Below are 21147 nucleotides of genomic sequence, written 5' to 3'. Positions count from 1 at the left end.
GATTTCAAATATTATTTATAAAAAATTCATGCAATTAAGGGAGGGAAAAAAAAAGGAATAATGGAAAAAAAATCGAAAATAAACGCTTTATTAATATGAACTTTGGTTTCTAAATACTATAGTTTGAATTTTTAGGCAAGAAGAATGCTATTTTAATTTCAGAACAGGTGAAATGAGCAAGCTCAGATAGCAAAACTATCTTAAAAGCACTTCTGAGTGTCCGCTATCGATAACGAGTATTAAACGTAGCTAACGTATATTACATAAAATGAGTTATTTTAAGTCAAAGTGCAATATTGCTTGCGTCGCATAATTAGTTTAGTGAAAAGTATTAGATCTGATGGATTTTCTAATGAAATTCTGATCTTTTGATTTCTTATGAATGCGAATATGCTATGTGTTTTTTATTTTTATTTTATAACCGTCCTCAAACAGCAGTCCCAGTTTTGCGTTTACGACTAGAAATGTTCAACTCCGTAGCCTTGTCATTTTGAACCCAATTCAGAAGACAAAGAAACTCCTGGATCAGTACCCCCAGGGGTATGGTTTTCTATCGAACATGGAGAACTTTGTGACTCGACAGATTTAACGTACACCAGTCACCATTTACTACGCGGGGAGTCACGGTGAGACGCCCAGTGGAGATCGAAACCACGACATCTTGAACATGGGTCCAGGGCCCCACCAGCCAGGCTATCCCGGCCTTATGTCTTTGTCTACATTTCCGATCAGTTTTGATTTATTTAAATTATAAATTTGTGCTCTCTCTAACGAATATCAGTATATATCAACAAACATTTGCCGCTCAATTAATCCGTACCTCTGAGGAGTGGACAGCAGTTTCTGGAATTGGCAAGTGGAACCTTTAATAAAATGTCATGTCCTTATAATGTCACGAAAACTTAAAACCACATGCTTAACATCTATTTTAGCCATAAAATTAAAATCTTTGGCAAATAAAAAAAAATTTGAAACCTGGATAATGTTTGGCAAATAAGAAAAAGTTGACTAACAAACTTAATAAATTTTTATTGAACTATGTAGATTACGTAGACAACAAAAATGAACAGAATGTCTTCTTCACAACCAACATCTTCTTAACTTTGTTCTTGTACTTTCTTCCTTTTTTAGTATGAAAGGTATTTTACTCACATACCTATTAAGTAAAAAAAAAAAAAACTCAAATAAAATATTTTCAAAATTAGATTGTTTAAAACAACACAACTATTTTGTTAAACTTTTGAAAATTTCAATTCAGGAACACTATCTTGCATCACAATTTTTTTTAAAGTAACGCCACATTCATTAAAATAACGTTAACGTAATATTTAAAAATAAATAATTTAATTATTATTGAGAGCAGCGGTTCTCCATTTTTTCCGTCTACGGAACAAAATGATTGACCTACTTTTTCAAAGTTCTTTATGCAATGGGGTACCTGCAAGTGACGTAGCGTGGGTACCTCGATCCTGATTGGTTGTTGAAATGTGACATTTGTTTACGTTAGCAACTGTTGTTTCCATTCTATTTCAAGCAAACCAAGCCCGACAAGTATCAATTCTCTTAAGTGACACAGTCTAAATTTTTTTGCAAACGTTCTTTCTCAAGGATTTCAATTCTTTCACTATATATTTACACAGACACTTAACACAAAGACATGTGGAACATAGACAAAATATGCATCGAAGTAGCCAGGTACACAAAACAAAAATATATCGTTACGAAAAATATACCACAGTTGCAAAGAAGTAAACGAAAAAGAATTATATTTCAACTAATTCGATGTGCGATATGGTTCTGTATGTAATTAACTTATCGTTAATTAACATTCTAACTTACGTGAAAAAATTTAGCTCAACTTTGACACGCCATTTTGTTTATTGACGATCAGCTGGCGATGACGTCATAGGTCATATGTGTGGGTATGTTTGATCTTCTTCTCGAAGTGTAAGTACCCAATTGTAAATGTATTTGCCGAAGAAAGACAACCAATAATTTTGAAACTATTTGAGGTGAGGAATTAAATAAATTTTTTCATCGTTTTAACCTTTTCAGCACAGCAGATTTTGAGTGAAAATTTAAATCGGTAGCAACCGTGATTTTTAAGTAAAGAAACATATTTAAGCTCGATCCTGTTTAAAAAAAATTGGTTGCTAAAAAACGGTGGACGTTTAGAAGCAAATAGTTTTTAATTTTTAGTGGTTTATCGTATTTTTGTTTTGTTATTTTATTCATTTATTTATTAATTTTTTTTTTTGAATAAGTGTTGCCAGACTGGCAACACTACACTGTAAAAGGTTAACGATAAAAGTATCTCAAATAGTTGAATTCCCAGGTTTCTTGTCTAGTTACGAATCTATATTTATTGTAGGCATAAACTATACTGAACTGAATAAAATAAGTTAAACTATGGTTTTTATTGAAATAAAACTGAACTGTTACCAACATTTGAAATGGCTATCAGAGAGACACATTTCTTTTCGATTGAATATGATTATTTACTTTGTAATAAAGAAGTTTGATGGAAAATTCTAGAGCAATTATTGTTATTTTTTGAAAACTGAAATCTTTTTAACTGCCATTTTGCTTGAATAGGATTAACCGAGATATTAAATAAAAAATAATAAATAATTTGATATAAATATAATTACAGGCTTCAAATTTGTTACTGATTTTAAAGAAATTTACTTACTTACCACGGAACCACGGTGATCCTTCAACGGAACTCTGGAATTCTGCGGAACACCTTTTGGGAACCGCTAATTTAGAACCTTGTTGTCCCTGGAATTTCGTTCCCATTTTACTACTGATGTCATAATTGGCGAATTTAAGATTAAAAAATATTTAAAAAAAAATACTTCTTTAATTATTGTTTAGACCTTTATTGTAATATGTATTCATTTGAAATTTCTTTCATATTTCAAATTTCTTTCATATTGTGATTTTTGACAATGCTGCGTGGAAATTCAGTACTAGCAAATCGATTTACTACAGAGATGCTAATTGAAGGTAATTATCCCTACAATTCTCCTAATTGTTTTAATAGTTACCTCTTTTGATTTTCAACAAAACATAAATAATTTCGCAAAATTAAATATCTAGCGCCACGTAAATCCAATGAAGTTCATGAAATACTTAAAAAAAAAAAATAATAATAAATCAATAACGGTCGTGACGGCCATTTTCTCTTATGCTATAAAAATAAAAAAAGTAATAATAAATAGTTAAACTCACGTGCGTCTGACTGATCAAAAAATACCATTATTATAGCGTTATTCCATTTTGTATCCACCGGAAATTTATTTATTTATTCATGTATGTTTTATTAATTATGATATAGTCTGAAAATTTAAATACTGTCTGAACTTCAGCGTATGCCAAATCTGTATCATGCTTTGAAATTCCTTTTATTTTAAAACCTTCGTTTTAGGTTTACGACTACCAATGCTCAACTCCGCAGCCTTGTAATTTTGAAACCCAATCTTGAAGACAAGGGAACTCCTGGAACAGGCATTGGGACAAAACTAGCCTTCGTGGAGAATTTTTTGATGGAACTAACCCACATTTGCGTTTCATGGAGAGGAAAACCTGGCTGCAAACCATAATCAGTCTACCACTGAGAATATTGTACGTGAGCATTGTGGTCGGTTCGAGCCGGGTGTGGAATTCGCATTGACTGGCCATCGTTGGAATTCGAATCCAGTTCACCTCATTGGGAGGCGAGCGCTCTATCCACCTGAGCAATTTAAAATTCATTGCCATATACCTGATTATAGCGGTGATTATAGTGTTTCATGACTTATCTTTCTGATTAGTATTCAGTTTTTTCGTTAAGTATATTGTGTTCAGTATTTTCGCTAAATATATAGGGTTAAATATTTTCGCCTCATATACAGCATTCAGTATTTTCGCCAATTAAAATATCTAAGAATGCAAATGACCATTAAAATAACGTTGGCGAAATATATATATTTTTTTAAATAATCATTTAAAATGTTACGTTTTATATTTATTAGATCTTTTTTTATTTCATCTACATTACACATTTAAAGTCAAATAAAGATTTTGAATTCCAATGCATTATGAATTATTTCGAATAGATAGATATGGTTTCAGCCAAATGCTTCTATGTCAGCATCTAGTCTTCATAAATATTCTACATCTTTTGAATTATTATTTGAATAAAGGAAAGCAATTTTCTACATTTTACTTAAAATCGATATTGAAATTCTTACTTTTTATTTGCAGTGGTTTCTCATCAGGTTTTCCTTGAGGCTTTTCAGGTTTACTAGGAGGCTTCGCCCCCTGCTCGCCAACCCCCGGAACTGCTTTCGCAGTTCATTTCGGATTGCTTCGCAATCCAATGCTCGCTCATTGGATAGGTTCTTAACGTCTAGCATTTGTATACTTTTTTGATTACTGAAGTTCCGAAAACTTTTCACTGTGGAAAATTCTAAACCTGTACATTTCAATATTAATTTGAAATTGCAAACAGTTCACACGTTTTTCTTAATCACACTATTCTAAATTTCAGTTGTTGAGAAAAGTAAGTGCTGTAAGTTTTGTTTTAAAGTCTTTCTCACCAGAGTGTTAAGCCATGTGTTGTAAAACAATATGAAATAGTAGTCTGCCACTGAACGCCGGATGTAAAGCATCGGCTTCGCTAAAGATAATTTTGTATTTTTAATTCTCAGAAGGGCGCCACCCTAATAATATGGAATTTGTAAAATAAATGTATATATTTTTGATTGTTGATGAAGCCCATCATTTTGTGTTTTCATCAGTGTTCAGAAGCAGAACAACTATAAGTTTTTTATTTTATCACAAAAATATAAAATGTATAAAAAACAAAGAAAAGAGTAAGAAAATGAGTATAGTCATAGAAAAAGTTAAAATTATAATATAGTATTTGTCAGTTAAAATAAAACTTTTTGTTTAAGTCATTGCTAACAATTCAAATTTCTCCGAGGCAATTCTAAAGTATAAATTAAGGTAGTATTGTTAAGTTGAAACACAATATTTTTAGTTTTGATGTCAACAATACAATTCAATTTTTCACAAAAACGATTGTTTCCATTGTTAAGTTCAATGTCAACAATTCAAATTTTTCTGAGGCAACTCTTAACCTCTAAATATTATTTTTTTTATGTACACATTTCTAAATGTCAGTATTCAACCACAAAACAACTTAAAGTCCTCAAATTTAGCATGAAGTTGTAAAATGTAATGAAAGAGGGTCATAGCAATAATGAAAGTAGAAGTAAAGTTAGTACTGTAAAATTAAAACAATATTTTTAATCAATGAGCCAAGTTCTTCAAGAAGCAGTTGTAGAAGTAGGTTGTTTATTTAAAACTTTTTATAGAATTTCTTTAAGAACACAATTGTTAATTTGGGCATTTGGCGATACAACACTTTTAGAATTGAAGGATTTGTTACGTCAAGCGCTCAGGTATCTTAATTTTGATCTAGTTGCGCTTCTATGTCATTTTGATTTATGTTGCTAAGTTAACTTTCAAAAAATTCTATGGCTGGCAACAGCACTTTTATATTTTAAGTTGTTTATTTTTATTTCTTTTAGAAATCGTTCTTTTTTTAGCAAAATGTTTTTTAACCTAACAGAATTCTCTGCAGTCTGTTCTCTCTATAAATGAAGAAAATAAAGTAAATACTTAAGTGTTGTGAAAAGAATCTTAGTTAGTTGTACAAAGTACTTCATTAAAAATGAAAATTGTTGCCACCGGCGGAAAAGAAATACAGCCAAAATTTGGGAGCCACGTAAGAGAATTATATATCTTAGATTAGGATCTTGACCAGGAATAGCAGGATCTTTTCTTTCAGGAGATTTTTCAGGTTTCTTTGGATTTTGACCAGGATCTGGATTTTCATCAAAGGGATCTGACATTTCAAAGATCGAAAAATAAGAATTGAATTACAAATAAATTAAATTCAACTCAGCAAATAGAAAAGAAAAAAAATTCGTGTTAAAATTTATTTCTTGCTTGTTAAATTACTGAATTTTGAGTGAGGGAATTAGTAAAAAAATTTTCAAAGATGAACTGGATTAAGAACTGATACCGTTAAATGTTACAATCAAATATTGTTTTGTAGTTATCCAAATGTGCTCTTTTCATAACTTATAGAGATGCCCAATCCTGAAGCTAAACAAACTTTTATTAATCATTCAATTGGTGGTTGCTAAAAGCAACCAATTGTTGAAACTATTTTACTTTAAAATAAAACTTCTGATTACATATGATTCACCATCATCCAGCTTAACACAAGGACAAAAAAGAAGACTATTTGGTCGTATCCACGTTCTTATATCGAGAGCCACGTTATCATGTCAAAGAATTGAAATTTAGCCAAGCCCGTCGATTCAAGCTTCGTGATTCTGATTGGTTTAGATTTTAGAGTTATTTTTTAATGTTCAACGGTATATGTAATTTCAGAGGTCAGAGGTTATACTTTGGATGTGGCAGGTAAAGTTAATTTTGCTTCAGGTCCTGAAATAAATGTGTGCCAGAAAGTAAGGATATTCAAGCTGAATAAAGTGAGTCGAGTTTTTTCCTTTTTTTATCTGTGTTTACTCCAATAATTTTTGTTTCGATTCGAAATGCATTTTATTGGGTTTATTAATTTTGCCTACATTGTGTTCATTGCAATTTTAAAAAGTTTTGGCTCAGGTTTTATTTTATTTTATAACCGTCGTTGAACAGCCGACCCAATTTAAAGGGTTTATGACTTCAAATGTTCAACTCCGTAGCCTTGTAATTTTGAACCCAATCCAGAAGACTCGATGAAACTAACCAGCATTTGCGTTGCATGGAGAGGAAGACCACGAGGACCTCCCACGGTTAGTCTGACAGGAAGGGGACTCTAACCCATGATCTGTCGTCTACCACTGAGAATATTTCACGTCAGCACTCATTGGAAGGCGGACGCTCTCCTGAGCCATCGCGGCTCCCGATGTTTTATTTCTTATATCTGTCGTTGAACAGCCGACCCAGTTTTGAGCTTTACTACTACTAATGTTCAAATCCGTAGCCTTGTCATTTTAAAGAAATACAGAAGACAAGGGAACTCCTGTATCAGTACTCCCCAAAGGTATAATTTGTTATGCAAATACGGAGGACTTTGTGTCTCGTCAGATTTAACATGCATCAGTCACCATTTACTACACGGGGAGTCTTCGGCGGGCGGGGATCGAATCCACGATCTCTTGGACATGGGCCCAGTGACCTACCAACCCGGCTATTCCGATGTTTCACTAAGGGGATAGAGCGTTCGCCTTCCAGTGAGGCGAACCGGGTTCGAATCCCAGTCGATACGAATTCCACATCCGGCTTGCACCGACCACTGTGAAACATCCTCAGTGGTAGACGGATCATGGGTTAGAATCCCCTTGCAGTCAGGCTAACCGTGGGAGGTTCTCGTGGTCTTCCTCTCCATTTAATGCAACTGCGAGTTAACTCCATCAAAAAGTCCTCCACGAAGGCATGTTTTCCCAATACTCGATACAGGAGATCCCTTGTCTTCTGGATTGGGTTTCAAAATGACAAACCTGCGGAGTTGAACATTGGTAGTTGTAAACCCATTAAATTGGGTCGGCTGTTCAACGACGGTTATAAAATAAAATAAAATGTTTTAATGAAATTTCATTATGTTTTTGCCGTCATTTCTGTTTGCACGGTGTTCCACGCAAACAGGGATGGCGCTAAATAAAAAAAGAATTGCCCATTTCGTCAAGGGAGCACCCTCTAATATATTTCTACCGGCATTTTTAATGTATTTACATAATAATAATTAAAAGTATGTTTATATTCTTTTTATTATTAACTTATAATTACTGTCTTGACGGTAATTTTAATATAACTATAAATGCTGAAGAAGTAAAAGTATTTTGTGACGTCTTGAAACGCGTACATATAGGCAGGATATGAAAATCAAGTCCGACGACAAACATCAATTGAGACAGTTTTTGCAACCCATGATTTGAAATGTTTAACGGAGTCAATCCAGAAAGAAAAAGCATTTGACCAATGGGTAACCAGTGATCGTAATAAGGCGTTTTATTGTTCTGCTTCTTTGTTGTTCTTGTTTTTTTTTTCTTCTTCTTTTTTAAATAAGCTAAGGAATGCAAATCTGTCCGTCACAACATACATAATTTATTTTCCATTTGAGAATTTCATATGGAAACTTTTTTTTCGCTTAGTGGTGGTTACGAATTCATGAATTAGTTTTTTAACCATCGCTGAACAGACGACCCAAATTTAAATATTCGACTACCATTCTCCAACTCCGTAGTCTTGTAATTTTATACCCAATCCAGAAAACAACGAAGTTCCTGAATCAACTATTGGAGAAATTAAATTCCCGCTTTGGAGATAGTTTTCGATGGAACTAATCCTAATCTGCGTTACATGGTGAGGAAAGCTACGAAAACATCTTATGGTTAGCCTGATGGGAAGGGGACTCTGATCCATCATCAGTCTAATATTGAAGATGATCAACACTGTGGCTGGTGCTCTCCATTAATTGAAGGAATATCGAGTAAAGGACATTTACCTTAATAAAAAAAAAAATCTTAATTGTAAAGAACAATCGGAAACGGTCATCAACGCTTGCAGCGACAAATTGGTCCGCTTACGTAGTCGACCACTTCCTACGATTTCACATGTTCATTCACCTGCTCGAATCCAACGCTACGCGGGTCTATGCTTGATTGTGAAATCATATTATATATATTAATGGATGCGAATAAGAATAATAAATATTTATTTCACATATATTTTTCGAAACTACTTTATTCTAATTGCTTTTCCCGTTATTCTTATTGTACTTTTATTGTAAATAAATTGCTTTCTTTATAATACACCCCTGTAACAAATTCTTTTAAATGTGCTGCCATTTGTTCATCATTCGGAATAAAGTGAAAAAACTGTTGAATTAAAAAGTTCATCGATAGAGATTAAAAATAAATAAACAAAGATGTGAATGGGATTTTAAAAAGACCCATTGACCAGGGAATATATCCCGTAACATAGAAATAGTAGCAATTATCATATAATAACAGGAGTCTGTCCAGACATTTTGTGAAAGGTCCTGTTTTTGTAAAATTGTGAAAAAATGACTCGTAATTTGTGAACATAAAATAAACGTCACATTCTTTCAACCAGGGTCCTGCTTTGGTGCAAATAGGGTCCTGTTATTGCAAAAACCTTTTCAATGAGTTTTTAAATTGTAAATAGATTCATGCGCAACATAGTAAAATTATAATTAAAAAAAATNGTCACATTCTTTCAACCAGGGTCCTGAAATTTTTGTGCAAATAGGGTCCTGTTATTGCAAAAACCTTTTCAATGAGTTTTTAAATTGTAAATAGATTCATGCACAACACAGTAAAATTATAAGTTAGAGATGCAACATACAAATATTTGGTATTTAGCCTATACTGCTGAACGCAGAATATTAATTTCGGACGAATAAAGGAAGAAGCGTCTGCCGAAGACAAAACTTAGTTCGTATACATGTGTCTTTCTCCCCCCCCCCTCCCGGGAAGGGTTTCTTCGATTAACAAAACAATAATGAAGATAAACAAATTTGTGAAGGGTCCGTTTTTATGGAAAGATATTTTGTGAAGGGTCCGTTTACGTACCAAATTTCTTCTAAACAGACCCCTGAATAAGTATAATTTATATTTCTCAGCTAACTCTAAAAGTATTTTTTTCGTTCACACTTACTAATGTTTATAGCACGTTATTTACAACACTTTCATTAAAATTCTAACTTTTGAGGAGAAACTTAACTCGACTTTAACCCGCCATTTTGCCTATAAACGATCAGGCTGGCACTGACGTCATAGGTCAAATGTGGGCATCTGTGATCTTCTTCTCTAAGTACAATTTTCCCGATTATACTCTTGAAAATTGGATCAACCAAGCAACAGATTAATCTTTTAGGATTATATATCACAGATTCACCCATATTTTTTTACGGTCAATAAAAGCGAACCGTTCGAAAAATATAATGAATTTTGCAATTTTGAACTCAATCCGGGAGACAATAGAAATCCTGGATCAAGTCTCGTGAGAAATTTGCCTTCGTGGAATACTTTTTTGATGGTACTAACCCGCATTTGTGTTACGAAAAGAGGAAAACCACGGAAACCTCCCACGGTTAGCCTGAAGGCAAGGGGGCACTAACCCATGATCCGCCTACCACCGAGGATATTTAGCTTCCGCCCTGTGATCGGTGCGGAATTCGTATCGCATACCACCGCTGGGATTCGAACCAGGGTCAGCTCATTTTTAGGGTAGCACTTTATCCCCTGAGCCACCACGACTTCCACTTAACAGTTAACACATTTGAAGTTAGATTCTCGAACCATTAAATGTATTTTAGTGCGTTACAGTAATTAGAGCGCTCCTTGTTTATTTCACTCACTGTATATATACTGAATAATCTTTATAGATTGCTAACTAATGTTTAAGTGAGAAAAAAAACAACGAAGTTATCAAAATCTTTTCAGCCCCTAAAAGAAGGCAGTAAACGTTAACGCAAAATTTAAAAAATTAAACCAGTTTATTTGTTGGAAAGAATTAAATGGTGGGCGTCGGTCATTTCGAGTTTTATCAGTCAAATGAATTAGGTTCAATTATCTTACTGGAACCTACGTTTAGATGGTTTTCGATACTGATTTGTCTGATTTAGGTAACGAATGCTTGTTTTCCTTTCTCACTTACATAGTAAGTTGAAACTATATATACATAGATTCTAAATATTGACAACTTATGAGGGGATAATATTGATAATATATAAAGGGCGGTGTTGGCATTAAATATAACTAAAAGTGTATGCACTTTAAAATGTATTGGCTATTTTTTTTTAATCAGTTAAAGGTTTTAATAAGTTATAATTAATAGTAAAATTAGTGCTTGTTTTATAATTTTTTTTCCGATACGATTATTAGAAATGGTTTCAAACAGTAACATTTTAATTACGGAGTCATAAAGAAAACTAAAGAGCCTAAGCTTTGAAATATATGCTTTAAAAAAAAAAAAGAAAGCGCCCAATAGGCTAGTTACATCACTGGTTACTGGATATATTCCCTGGCCAAATTGTCTTTTTAATGCCCGTATCATTTTTTTTTTAATTCTCTATTGATGAACTTATAATTCAAAAGTATTTTAATTAACTTTATTCCGAACGATGCTTCTTAATACGATTCACAGATGGCAGCACAATTTTAAAGAATTTGGTGCAGAGAAGAAAATACTATTTCTTACAATAAAAGATGCGAATGACAACGACAAGAAAAATAATTAGAATAACGTAGTTTCGAAAATTATTTTGGAAATAAATATTTATTTCTTCTTCTAATTTTAAAATCTTATTCTTCCATTAAGATGGATAACATAAAAGCAGTGAAAGTAGCTCATTAAACTATACTTTTATAAGTATTTTAGGCGTATTTTACAAATCACAAGAGCTTTTTTTTTACGTAACTCTGTAAATTAATGTTACTTCATGCGAACATATTTATTTAACTATCAGTAAAAACAGTCACTTTAATGATGTAACAAATAAAACTAAGCTAAATATAAAGTATTTATTAAAGTCATATGCAGTACAGGTACAGAATTTTGCATTTGACTTCATTAAAATATATAAAGTACTTAAAATTTGCACTTTTTAAAAAAATAATTATAATAATAATAATAAAAAGAATATTTCGGAAACATTTATTATTGAAAAAAGGGTTTTATTCTATAAATTGATATATATGACAATTTTTAATAAAAAATAGTATGTGTATATAAATATATATATTTGTATATAATAGATTAAACATTAGTCTACAGTATTCACAATGAATATTTTTTTAGTCTAATTAAATAATGTTTAAAAACAATAGTCAAAAATATTATCTAAATAGCAAAAGCTCATTTCGCTAATTTATCATGCTAATGTAAATAGCTACACTTAAAAAGAAAATGTTAAGTAAATTGTATGATAGGACATATTTTAGCCCCACCCTTAGAACCAATTATCGTGGAATGTCTGATTCCAAGTGAGTGTTCATATTACGGTACTAAACACCAAACTTGCCCCAGTTTTACTTTCGAGACGGGAATCTTAATTCCATTCTCTGTAGCTCATGATAGGGCCCTGCAGTCTTCAGAAACTCTACCGATCCCGAAAGTTCTCACTTCGGTACAAAATGACCGAAATAAATTTTTTACTAATACGTGCCATACGGTGACATGACTTAATGCTCAGGAAAGCAGTCATAAGTTCGAACCCCTTAATGTTCATTTTACTTTTTCTGTATTTCGCCATAACTTTGGCCATATTGGATATTTTCTTAATGAATTGACAGATTTTTGCACAAAATTATAGAATTCGTTAACGCAATCCCAGCAAAATAATTTTTTTGTTAATTTTTCTTTTATTTAATATTCAAAAAAAAAAAAACACTTTTTTTTTTTAATGGTAAAGTATATAACTTTTGACGTCGCTCTATGTAAATTTAACCGGTAAAATACAAAATCGATCAAATAGTTCGTGCGAAATTAAATTTTACGGCATGCATTTTTTCAAAATTTAATTATTTAGAAACTATTGAACAAATTTTGTTGACATGAACATTTTCCCCTGAAATTTCAAAGTTGTAAGTGTATCAGGTCGAGAGGGGAACAGAAACATTAAAGAGAAGAAAAAAAAATGTTACATGAATTACATTAAAATGTTATATTTGGTCAAAATCTATTTTCATTTGCTTATGCCTTTAAGAGCTGTATGAACTTTAACCCCTTCCTTCTCGCTCCCGTGAAAATGACGGAGTGAGGTTTCGTCCTCTATTTCTCTCTCCCGTGATATTTCCGGGCTGGAGTGTTCAGTAACAACGAGCCAATAAGAATAAAACTAATTCCTTTCTTTTGCCCGGAAAACATTTTATTTCTCCTTTTACGCACCAGATGGCGGCACCAGTATATTTTTAAGGTAATTGTAGATAGTTAGAAAAAGAGATGAAAACAATAAGAGATGTAGGAAGGAAACTAGGTACTACTGTCCCGATTGTGACGTTGGCCTCTGTATCTCATGCTTTGAAATTTATCACCCAAGAAAAAATTACTAATCTTTATTTATTTTATACGTAAGTTTTATAAAATTCTTTTTTAATGTTTAAAACATATATTTTTTAAACTTCCCTTGCTTGCTGGAAAACCAACATTAAGTCATAGTAATCCTGAATGTTAACTTTTCTTAAAAATAAAATTTTTTAAAATTTCAAGATAAAAACAAATCAAAAATGAATATATATATATATATATATATTGTTCATACACATATTTTTATATAATTTTCAGGGATAAAAAAAAGGCAATTTTATGATCTTTTTCTTGAAAATTTAACCGATCGTTAAGGGGTTAAAACATAAACAAACGGGCATTTGTAAATTATCATATTAAGAGAGCTTTTACGGTTAACTAAGATACCACAAGGTACCATATATCAAATTTTAAATTAGCTAAAATAAATAACCTTTCAATTTGTGAACAAGTTCTAACTGCTACAACAAAGAATAAACGAATCGAACAACGGTTATATGAGGCGAACAATAAATATATACTACAAATATTCAATTCTGAAACAAGCTATCGAACTATTAAAAATCTCTCTTACAAGCACTTATTGTTCCATGATTGGTTCACCTAATTTAAAATTTACTACCGGTAGAAACTGCACAATTTGAGCTGTGAACATTTCTTTAAAAACCCACTTTGTTATGAGCTGTGTAGAATTTCTGCATCATGCATTTTGACATGAACGTCCCTGGAAAGGACGTCCTAAATAATTAGAAATCTTTAAATGATACCCCTCAATATTTCAGACAAATAACGAAAATTTTAATTAAGTATTATCGATTTTAACTGTTTAATGTTAAAAACAAGAAAGAGCTAAAAAAAAATCTTTTTCTCTGGTAATTAGGACATATAAGCCAGTTTTTCAAATGCTCCGTTGAAACATGTTATTTATATAGCTCTTGTGAGTTGGCAGCAGTTACTCTCTTTAACTGTTAGGTCAGATTTAGCCTACCTTAAGCCAGCGCTGTCTATACTTGTTCTGAAAATGGTAACAAACGTCAATATTGTGAAAAGCCAAACTCATGTGAAAATGAAATGCGTTTGTGGTCTAATTTTTTAATATTTAAAAACTTAACAATTATTAGGACTAGGCGATGTTACGATTTCAGCATCGCCACTGAAACATCACGATGTTACGTTACTGTTTCACATTCTTGCATTCTAATTTTGAATTCTTGCACTTTTTGAGCATTTGATTGATTGGGGCAGTTATATTTTTGTAATAAACTCAATCTTTAATCATCTAACACATAACACATCAAAACTTTTAATAAATTTGTCTTAATACTAAAAATAAATCATATTAGTAGCATGCATTTATACTGGGCCTTCTCATATCCACTATTTTCTACAAAATGTAATCCTTATAGTAATTATTAATTGTCAAGTAATTTTTTCCGACTGAAAAAGAAAAAAAAAAACCAGATGAAAGTGCATACTATATAAGAATATGAATATGTTAAAAGCAATATAATTGTAATCAGATATTGAAAATCAATTTTACTAAACAACCATTATTTCACAATGATTACCTTGTACCTTGTTATTTTACAAACCTTATAATCAAATATTGATAACTTAAAATACCTTTTTGTAAATAAACTGTACAAAAATCACTGTAAAAATTACTTTCGAGACAGAAAAAAACTAAGTATGGTTATATTTCTTTTATTTGGCATCAAATTTTTATTTACATTGCATGTATCATAAACAAAATTATGCTGTACTCAATAACTCTATAAAATGACAAATTATAATAAAACAAAAATATATCATCCACAAAGTTGCTATACGTAGTTAGAAAAAAATTCATTAAATGATAAAAGCATGAGGACAGTCTGTATCAAATAAAAATAGAGGTTAAATTGCAAATATTACAAAAAAATAATTTCAAAGAAAGTAATTTAAATTGTTATGTAATATAGAACATTTAAATTATTTAATTTATTTTGGAATCCATGAATAGCCAAATAATTTTTTGGCAAGAACTTTCACCAGATGAGTAGATTTTTATTCAGGTTTACTTTAGGAATAGATAAATAATAATTTTTCAGTTCTTTCTTGCTTCATTACAGGGAAGAAAATTACCTATGCTTTCAGTCCCTTCGTCTTCTAAGAGCTTTTCTATTCCTTTTTTGGGCAGTGGAATTATTCTTTCACAGCTCGAAGGTACTGGAAAGTTAGATATACAGACTACTCATCTCTTCCAAAGCTTCTTCTGCATCTTCCACATAGCCGAGACAAAATCGTGGATTGCTGAATGAGCTAAGTCTCAATAAAATCATTATCGTCATACCTTTGAAATGATGACAAAATTTCTACTTTGATTTGTCTCCACAAACTGCTATCATATTCCTCATAATAAGCATAGTATTATTTTTCATAAAAGAGGAAGAATCGATGACATGGTAGGGTAGTTTTCGCTGTTTTAACTCTGTGGTAGATTTGCTGTTGATGACTCTTCTATAGTTTTAGCTTCCTTATTATCAAGCATTAGATGCTTTTTATCTGAAGGAGCCTGCATAGTGGCAATTGGTTATCCAAAAATCTACAAAACTTCATAATTCTCCACCACCTAGTTACGCATGTGCTGGGCAAAGAAACAACTTTCATTTGAAAAAACTCTTATGCTTCTTTAAAATCCTTAGCTCCAGCTATGTGCTATTGAGCTTTCTTAGACTCGCCACAGCTTATTTAGTACTGGTATTTTCAAGGCTTCATTGATTCCTATATTTATTGCATGAGTAAAATATGGTCTATAACGCACATTTAAAATTTTTATAGCTTTAGGTGTGTTGACCCCATTATCTGTAGTACAACAGCTAAGTTCTGGCACTTAAGTTTTCCATTCAGATAATATCCCTGTTAAGGTCTCTGCAATATTTAGAGAAGTAAGGTCATCTTGAAAAACAATGCAGGAGAGGCAAAAAGATTTTAAATTCAATTGAAGATCAATGATATGTGCAGCGATAGCAATATAAGGGGCATAGGCAACTGATGTCCAACAATCAGTTATTATGGCTACATCTTTTACCTCTATGAGTGATAATTCTTTTTTTACCTTATCAACTGTTTCATTACATAGTTTTGGGATTGCTGTTTGCAAAAAAAAAATTCGGTTAGGAATATTATACCATGGATTTAAGGTTTTAATCAAATTTATGAATGACTGAGATTGAACAATGTTATATGGTTGCAAGCTGCCAACAATGCATTGTGCAACAGCTTCGGTGCACTGTTTAGCAGAATTTCTGTCAAGTGGTTGAAAATCAAGTATCGTTTTATGCTTCTTTTTGAGAGGCAAATCACCAATATGACCAGATTTTGAGGTCATTTTCAGTCAGAAATAACGGGTACAAGACCATCATATTCCTCTTCAGCAATTACTGCAACCTGCATGCATTGATTATCAAGAGAAGTTTGTAAAAAAAAATCATTGGATGGTTAACCTTAAGGAGTACGGTTAATTTTGTTGTACTTCCACCCTTTGAAGAAACGGTAGCCTTGCACATAATACAAATAGCAATGTTGGTTGACACTAACTGGCCTTTTTCATTGGCTAGTTGACTGAAATGTTCCCAAACAGAAAATTTAGTTTTCTTTATTTTAAACAAATCGTTCATACTTCGGGCAGTCTAAACTATGGTAGGATCCATCTTTCAGCTGCAAAAATTTGAATATTTATTCAAATTTTAAGTAGAAAAACTAGGGGTTATATGAAAACCAAAAACATATTCAAAATTTCATATTTTGTAGCGAATAATGACAAAGGGATATTACAAAAAAAATGGATACACTATAAATAACTTAATTGAAAAAAGATATTTCCTTTTAAATTTAGAAACATTAAGTTTGTTTTAACTTATCAATGAAAAAGAAAAACAAGTTTTGAAACATTAAATTCATAAAAAAAGTTAAAATAAAATGTCCTGTGTCAAAAGACAATCCTGTGGTAAAACACAATGTGGCAAAATAAAATATTAAAAAAATTGTAAACATTTTGGTTTTTATTTATTTCATACTACTGTTAAGTAAAACTAACTATATATTTGTAAAGTAAAACTAATTACATAATTGTAAAGTAAAACTAATTAAACTGCATAGTAAAACTAACCCGAAATTTTAAACATTTTTTTATTATTTTTAGCAGCAGCACTTGATGTGTGCATCATTCACTGGAGTGTAAAAACCCTCCACACTGGCCCATAAAGAATAACAAATTTTTTAAAAAATTCAAAAACATTAAAACATTCGAAATTTAAAATCAATTAGAACAAAGATACATTAAATATAATATCAACAGAACTAATCTTGCTCTGTTTACAAGATTGTGATTTATATAATATGTAAAAAAAATTGCTAATTATATAATTAATTTGCAGCCTATTACTACAGCAATATATAAAGTATGGATAAAAAAAATTTAAACACGAAATATTTATTGGGTCAATTTTTTTTAAAAAGCATTTTTTATGCTTTTACACATAATACAAGAAGTATATTAAAACATTAGCTACATCAGGTCTCTATAAGAGTAACTTCCCAGGTAGCAAAAAGATATGATCTAATATTAGAAAGAGGCAATATAATACTGCTGTGCTAGAAAACGCAATACTCTTGAATCCTATCTTCTAATATTAGAGCTAATATTATATAAAATTAAATAGTATTCAATCTCACATTCAAACTTTCAAAATTAATATCTATTTCATTATTTTTGGTTCAGCGCCACATTTTTGCAAAAGGTTTTCCCATATTATTAATAAATAAACATTTATTTATGAAAGAAAACGATAAATTAAATATTACTTAAAATATCCTTTTTAGCCAATGCAAAGAAAGCGAAACATAATATTAGTGGTAGTTTGCGAACGATTGAACTCGAAAAACTTTTTCAACTGTTGTTTCTGCTGTACGTTTGTTTATGACGCCATTAGAGCTTGGCTGCTTTCTTTTCAATTACATAAGGTATTTATAATTTAGACTTTATACATTTCAATGATAGTTACATGAAACGTTAAAGATGTAAGTAATGTTTTCGCTTTAGTATCTGTATGTGATAAATCATGTATCTGATAAAGTCAGTTAACATTATGAATTGTGATCATTATTGTTCGCACATAGTAGTTGACTTCTCTGTTAACTTACTGTCTAGCTATAAATAATAAGTAATGTAATTAGTTCAAAATATGCTTTTAAAACAACGTTTGCTAAGTAATTCGACTGTGACAAAGTTTTTCTGCAACAGTGAAAAAGATAAAAATAATTGTCTGTAAACAAATTAGCCAAGTTAAAACAATTAGAAAATTAATGATCTGCTACTTTTAGCTCAGTTTAAACCATTACATTCTAGAATGTTTAAAGTTCAATACAAACAATATTGTTACTGTATTAAAATTTCATGTCTAAAATATTGTAAAACAAAGAATTAAACATTTTTATTTAAATCCCTTGGGGATATTTCAGTATTGTGATCTGTCTCACCAAGTGCAATTGCCAAATAGATTTTAAACTTGATGCCAAATAGATTTTAAATTTTTTTTAAACAAAAATATGTATATGTTTGCCCGGGGTTATACCTTTTGAGTTTGTCCTATCCTGTAATGTTTCTTTTAGTTTAATAAATATTTATTAAATAATTATTATGATAATAATTAGTCTAATAAATAATTATTGTTTAATAAAGTTTTTAAATAAATTTCTTTTAGATATAATCTGTGACTAAAAATTTAATTAAACAATAAAAAAATTAATGTTATGCATACTGATGTTTAAAAAACGTTATGTAAACATATTTGGGGGGAGGGGCAAACTATATTTAATATATATTTACAACTTTGAAATATGTGAATTTTTAGAGAATTCTCCTTCTACATGATTTTTTCAACCATGAATTGATGATTTTGAATTCTCATAGTATCTTTTTACATTGATGTTCTTTTACATTAATCAAATTTTAAATAAATAATAAACAATGGAAGAAAATAAGCAATTGTTTATTTAACGCTTTTCGCCACTTTTTTTGTTGGCTTGTCACGAAGAGTTTTGCAGTTTGAATTTTTTTCATTGCAATGATAAAGATAAAAATAAATTTTTAGTAAACAAATTTGCCATGTTAAATTAATTATTAATTAATCGACTAATTTTAAGTTAAAACCATTGCAGTTTAGAATGTTTGAAATTTTATTCACAAGTCGAGCACTGTTGTTACTTTATTTGAATTTCCTGTTTAATATATTGTAAAATGATGAGGTAAATATCTTTATTTTCATTTTATGAATATAGACAGATGTTTTTGATATATGATTAATTATATTAATTTATGAATGATAGCAAACAGTTAAAAAACAAGCAAACAATATGGTTTATTCAAAATGTGTTTACGTTAAATGAAGAACAGTGCTTAAAAGGTGTTAAAATTTTTATTTATGAAGTTTTTTTTTAAAAGATGTGAACATTGGCTCTATGAGCTTATACAATGTACAAAAATATTTTAATAGTTAAGTGTTATTGTACTTAATCTTTAAAAAAAATTAAAAAGTATTGAATTTGATATATTTTTGTATCTGTATTTATCATTGAATATTCACTTCAATTGAAAAGGGCTTAAACATTTTGAACTATAATTTCATGTTTTTTTTTTTAAATAATAATAATTAAGAAAGAATAAAATTATTATTTGAAAGCGGTTATAAGTGAAATATTTTTCTATTCTTGTTCGGTGATACTGAGATTTTTTGGTGCAGGTATTATTACGGAAATCTACCCATTAAATTGTAAACATTTTCAAATGAAATGATTTAAGTTTTAAAGAAATATTCAATGCTTAATAGTTTTAAATTTACTTCAACTAATTTAATGTTTTCAATATAAAGTAATGTAGATGTTTAAATTTAGTGTTTTCAATGTAAAGTTAACTTTTCTCTCTTATAATTTTAGCTTCGTCTGCTGGATAAACAAGCTTATCTACCAGGAAGGAGCCATTCATTTTTGAAATTGGGTGCTGTATATTCTGGTAGAAAACTGGGAGCCATATGTTCGATTCTGACAGAAAACAAAACGACTGGAGGTTCTCTTTAAATCTGCTGGAGCTGAGAGTTTGAAGAAAGGTGCATCCCTGTGCTATTCATCCATGATGTGTGTTCCTGTGATATGCAAATATGTTGCTGACCATGTTATAAAATCTTTCAATAAAGCAAAGATTTTCAGTTTATTGCTCTGAAATATAGTTCAGTTGTACAAAAACAAAAAATTGAATTGGAGAAAAACTTTAAACTGTATGAAATGACTGTAAAGTTTTGGAATTTTTTAAAATTTAAAAATAGTAATAATTAAAATGATAACTCATGGTCCTACTGTTGCTTTTTGAAATAAAAATTATTTTATTTAATTACGAATACGTGTTCTTAACTTATATTTTAACAAAAGAATATCGATAAGCTTATATTAAACAATGATGGTAAGAATGTATTGCTCTTATAGTTGAGTGAAGTTATATTTATATTGTGTTTTGTTTTGAAATAAAATAATTAAGTAGTGAAATGTTTGTCATGATTTTATTAATTTTTTTATTCTTAACTACTGCATTGCGTAATTTATTCTAGTCATTATAGTTATGTTTAAGTATTATGAAAATTCAAGAAATTTTGAAGATATCAGAAGCAATTTTATTTTAACATCATTGTTAAACATTAACTCTAACGTATGAGCAATTATACTACTAGCATTGTATTTATTACTTCAATTTTGTAGTTCAAATTTGAGATAAGAAATGTGTTTATATTTTAATGATGTTTAAATTAATGTAATTGTAAAATAATGATAGTAGTAAAAATTTCTTTAGCTTAATATTTAAAATTTAGCAAAACATGTATTTACATCATTGTAAAAACAGAAAATTTAAATCAACTTAGAGAAGAATATGGTTTAAATTTTTATATGTAAGGTTCTTTGCAAGAGCAACTTTTTCAAATGCATAATATATGTTTTTTTTAGGCT

The 21147-nt window shown here is 30.3% G+C and overlaps 1 long non-coding RNA gene across 1 annotated transcript; it reads left to right on the top strand.

The window, feature by feature from the left end:
- The first annotated feature begins 17934 nt into the window (after positions 1-17934).
- LOC139425055 (uncharacterized) lies at positions 17935-20691 on the top strand. Its single transcript, XR_011636260.1, has 2 exons — positions 17935-18117; positions 20089-20691. It is a non-coding gene; the product is annotated as an uncharacterized lncRNA (long non-coding RNA).
- The last annotated feature ends 456 nt before the right edge of the window (positions 20692-21147 follow it).

Source organism: Parasteatoda tepidariorum, chromosome 2, assembly GCF_043381705.1.
Source record: "Parasteatoda tepidariorum isolate YZ-2023 chromosome 2, CAS_Ptep_4.0, whole genome shotgun sequence".
In the NCBI taxonomy this organism is placed as follows: domain Eukaryota; kingdom Metazoa; phylum Arthropoda; class Arachnida; order Araneae; family Theridiidae; genus Parasteatoda; species Parasteatoda tepidariorum.
Note: the sequence above shows the minus strand (reverse complement) of the source record. Positions and strands in the feature narration are given on the sequence as shown.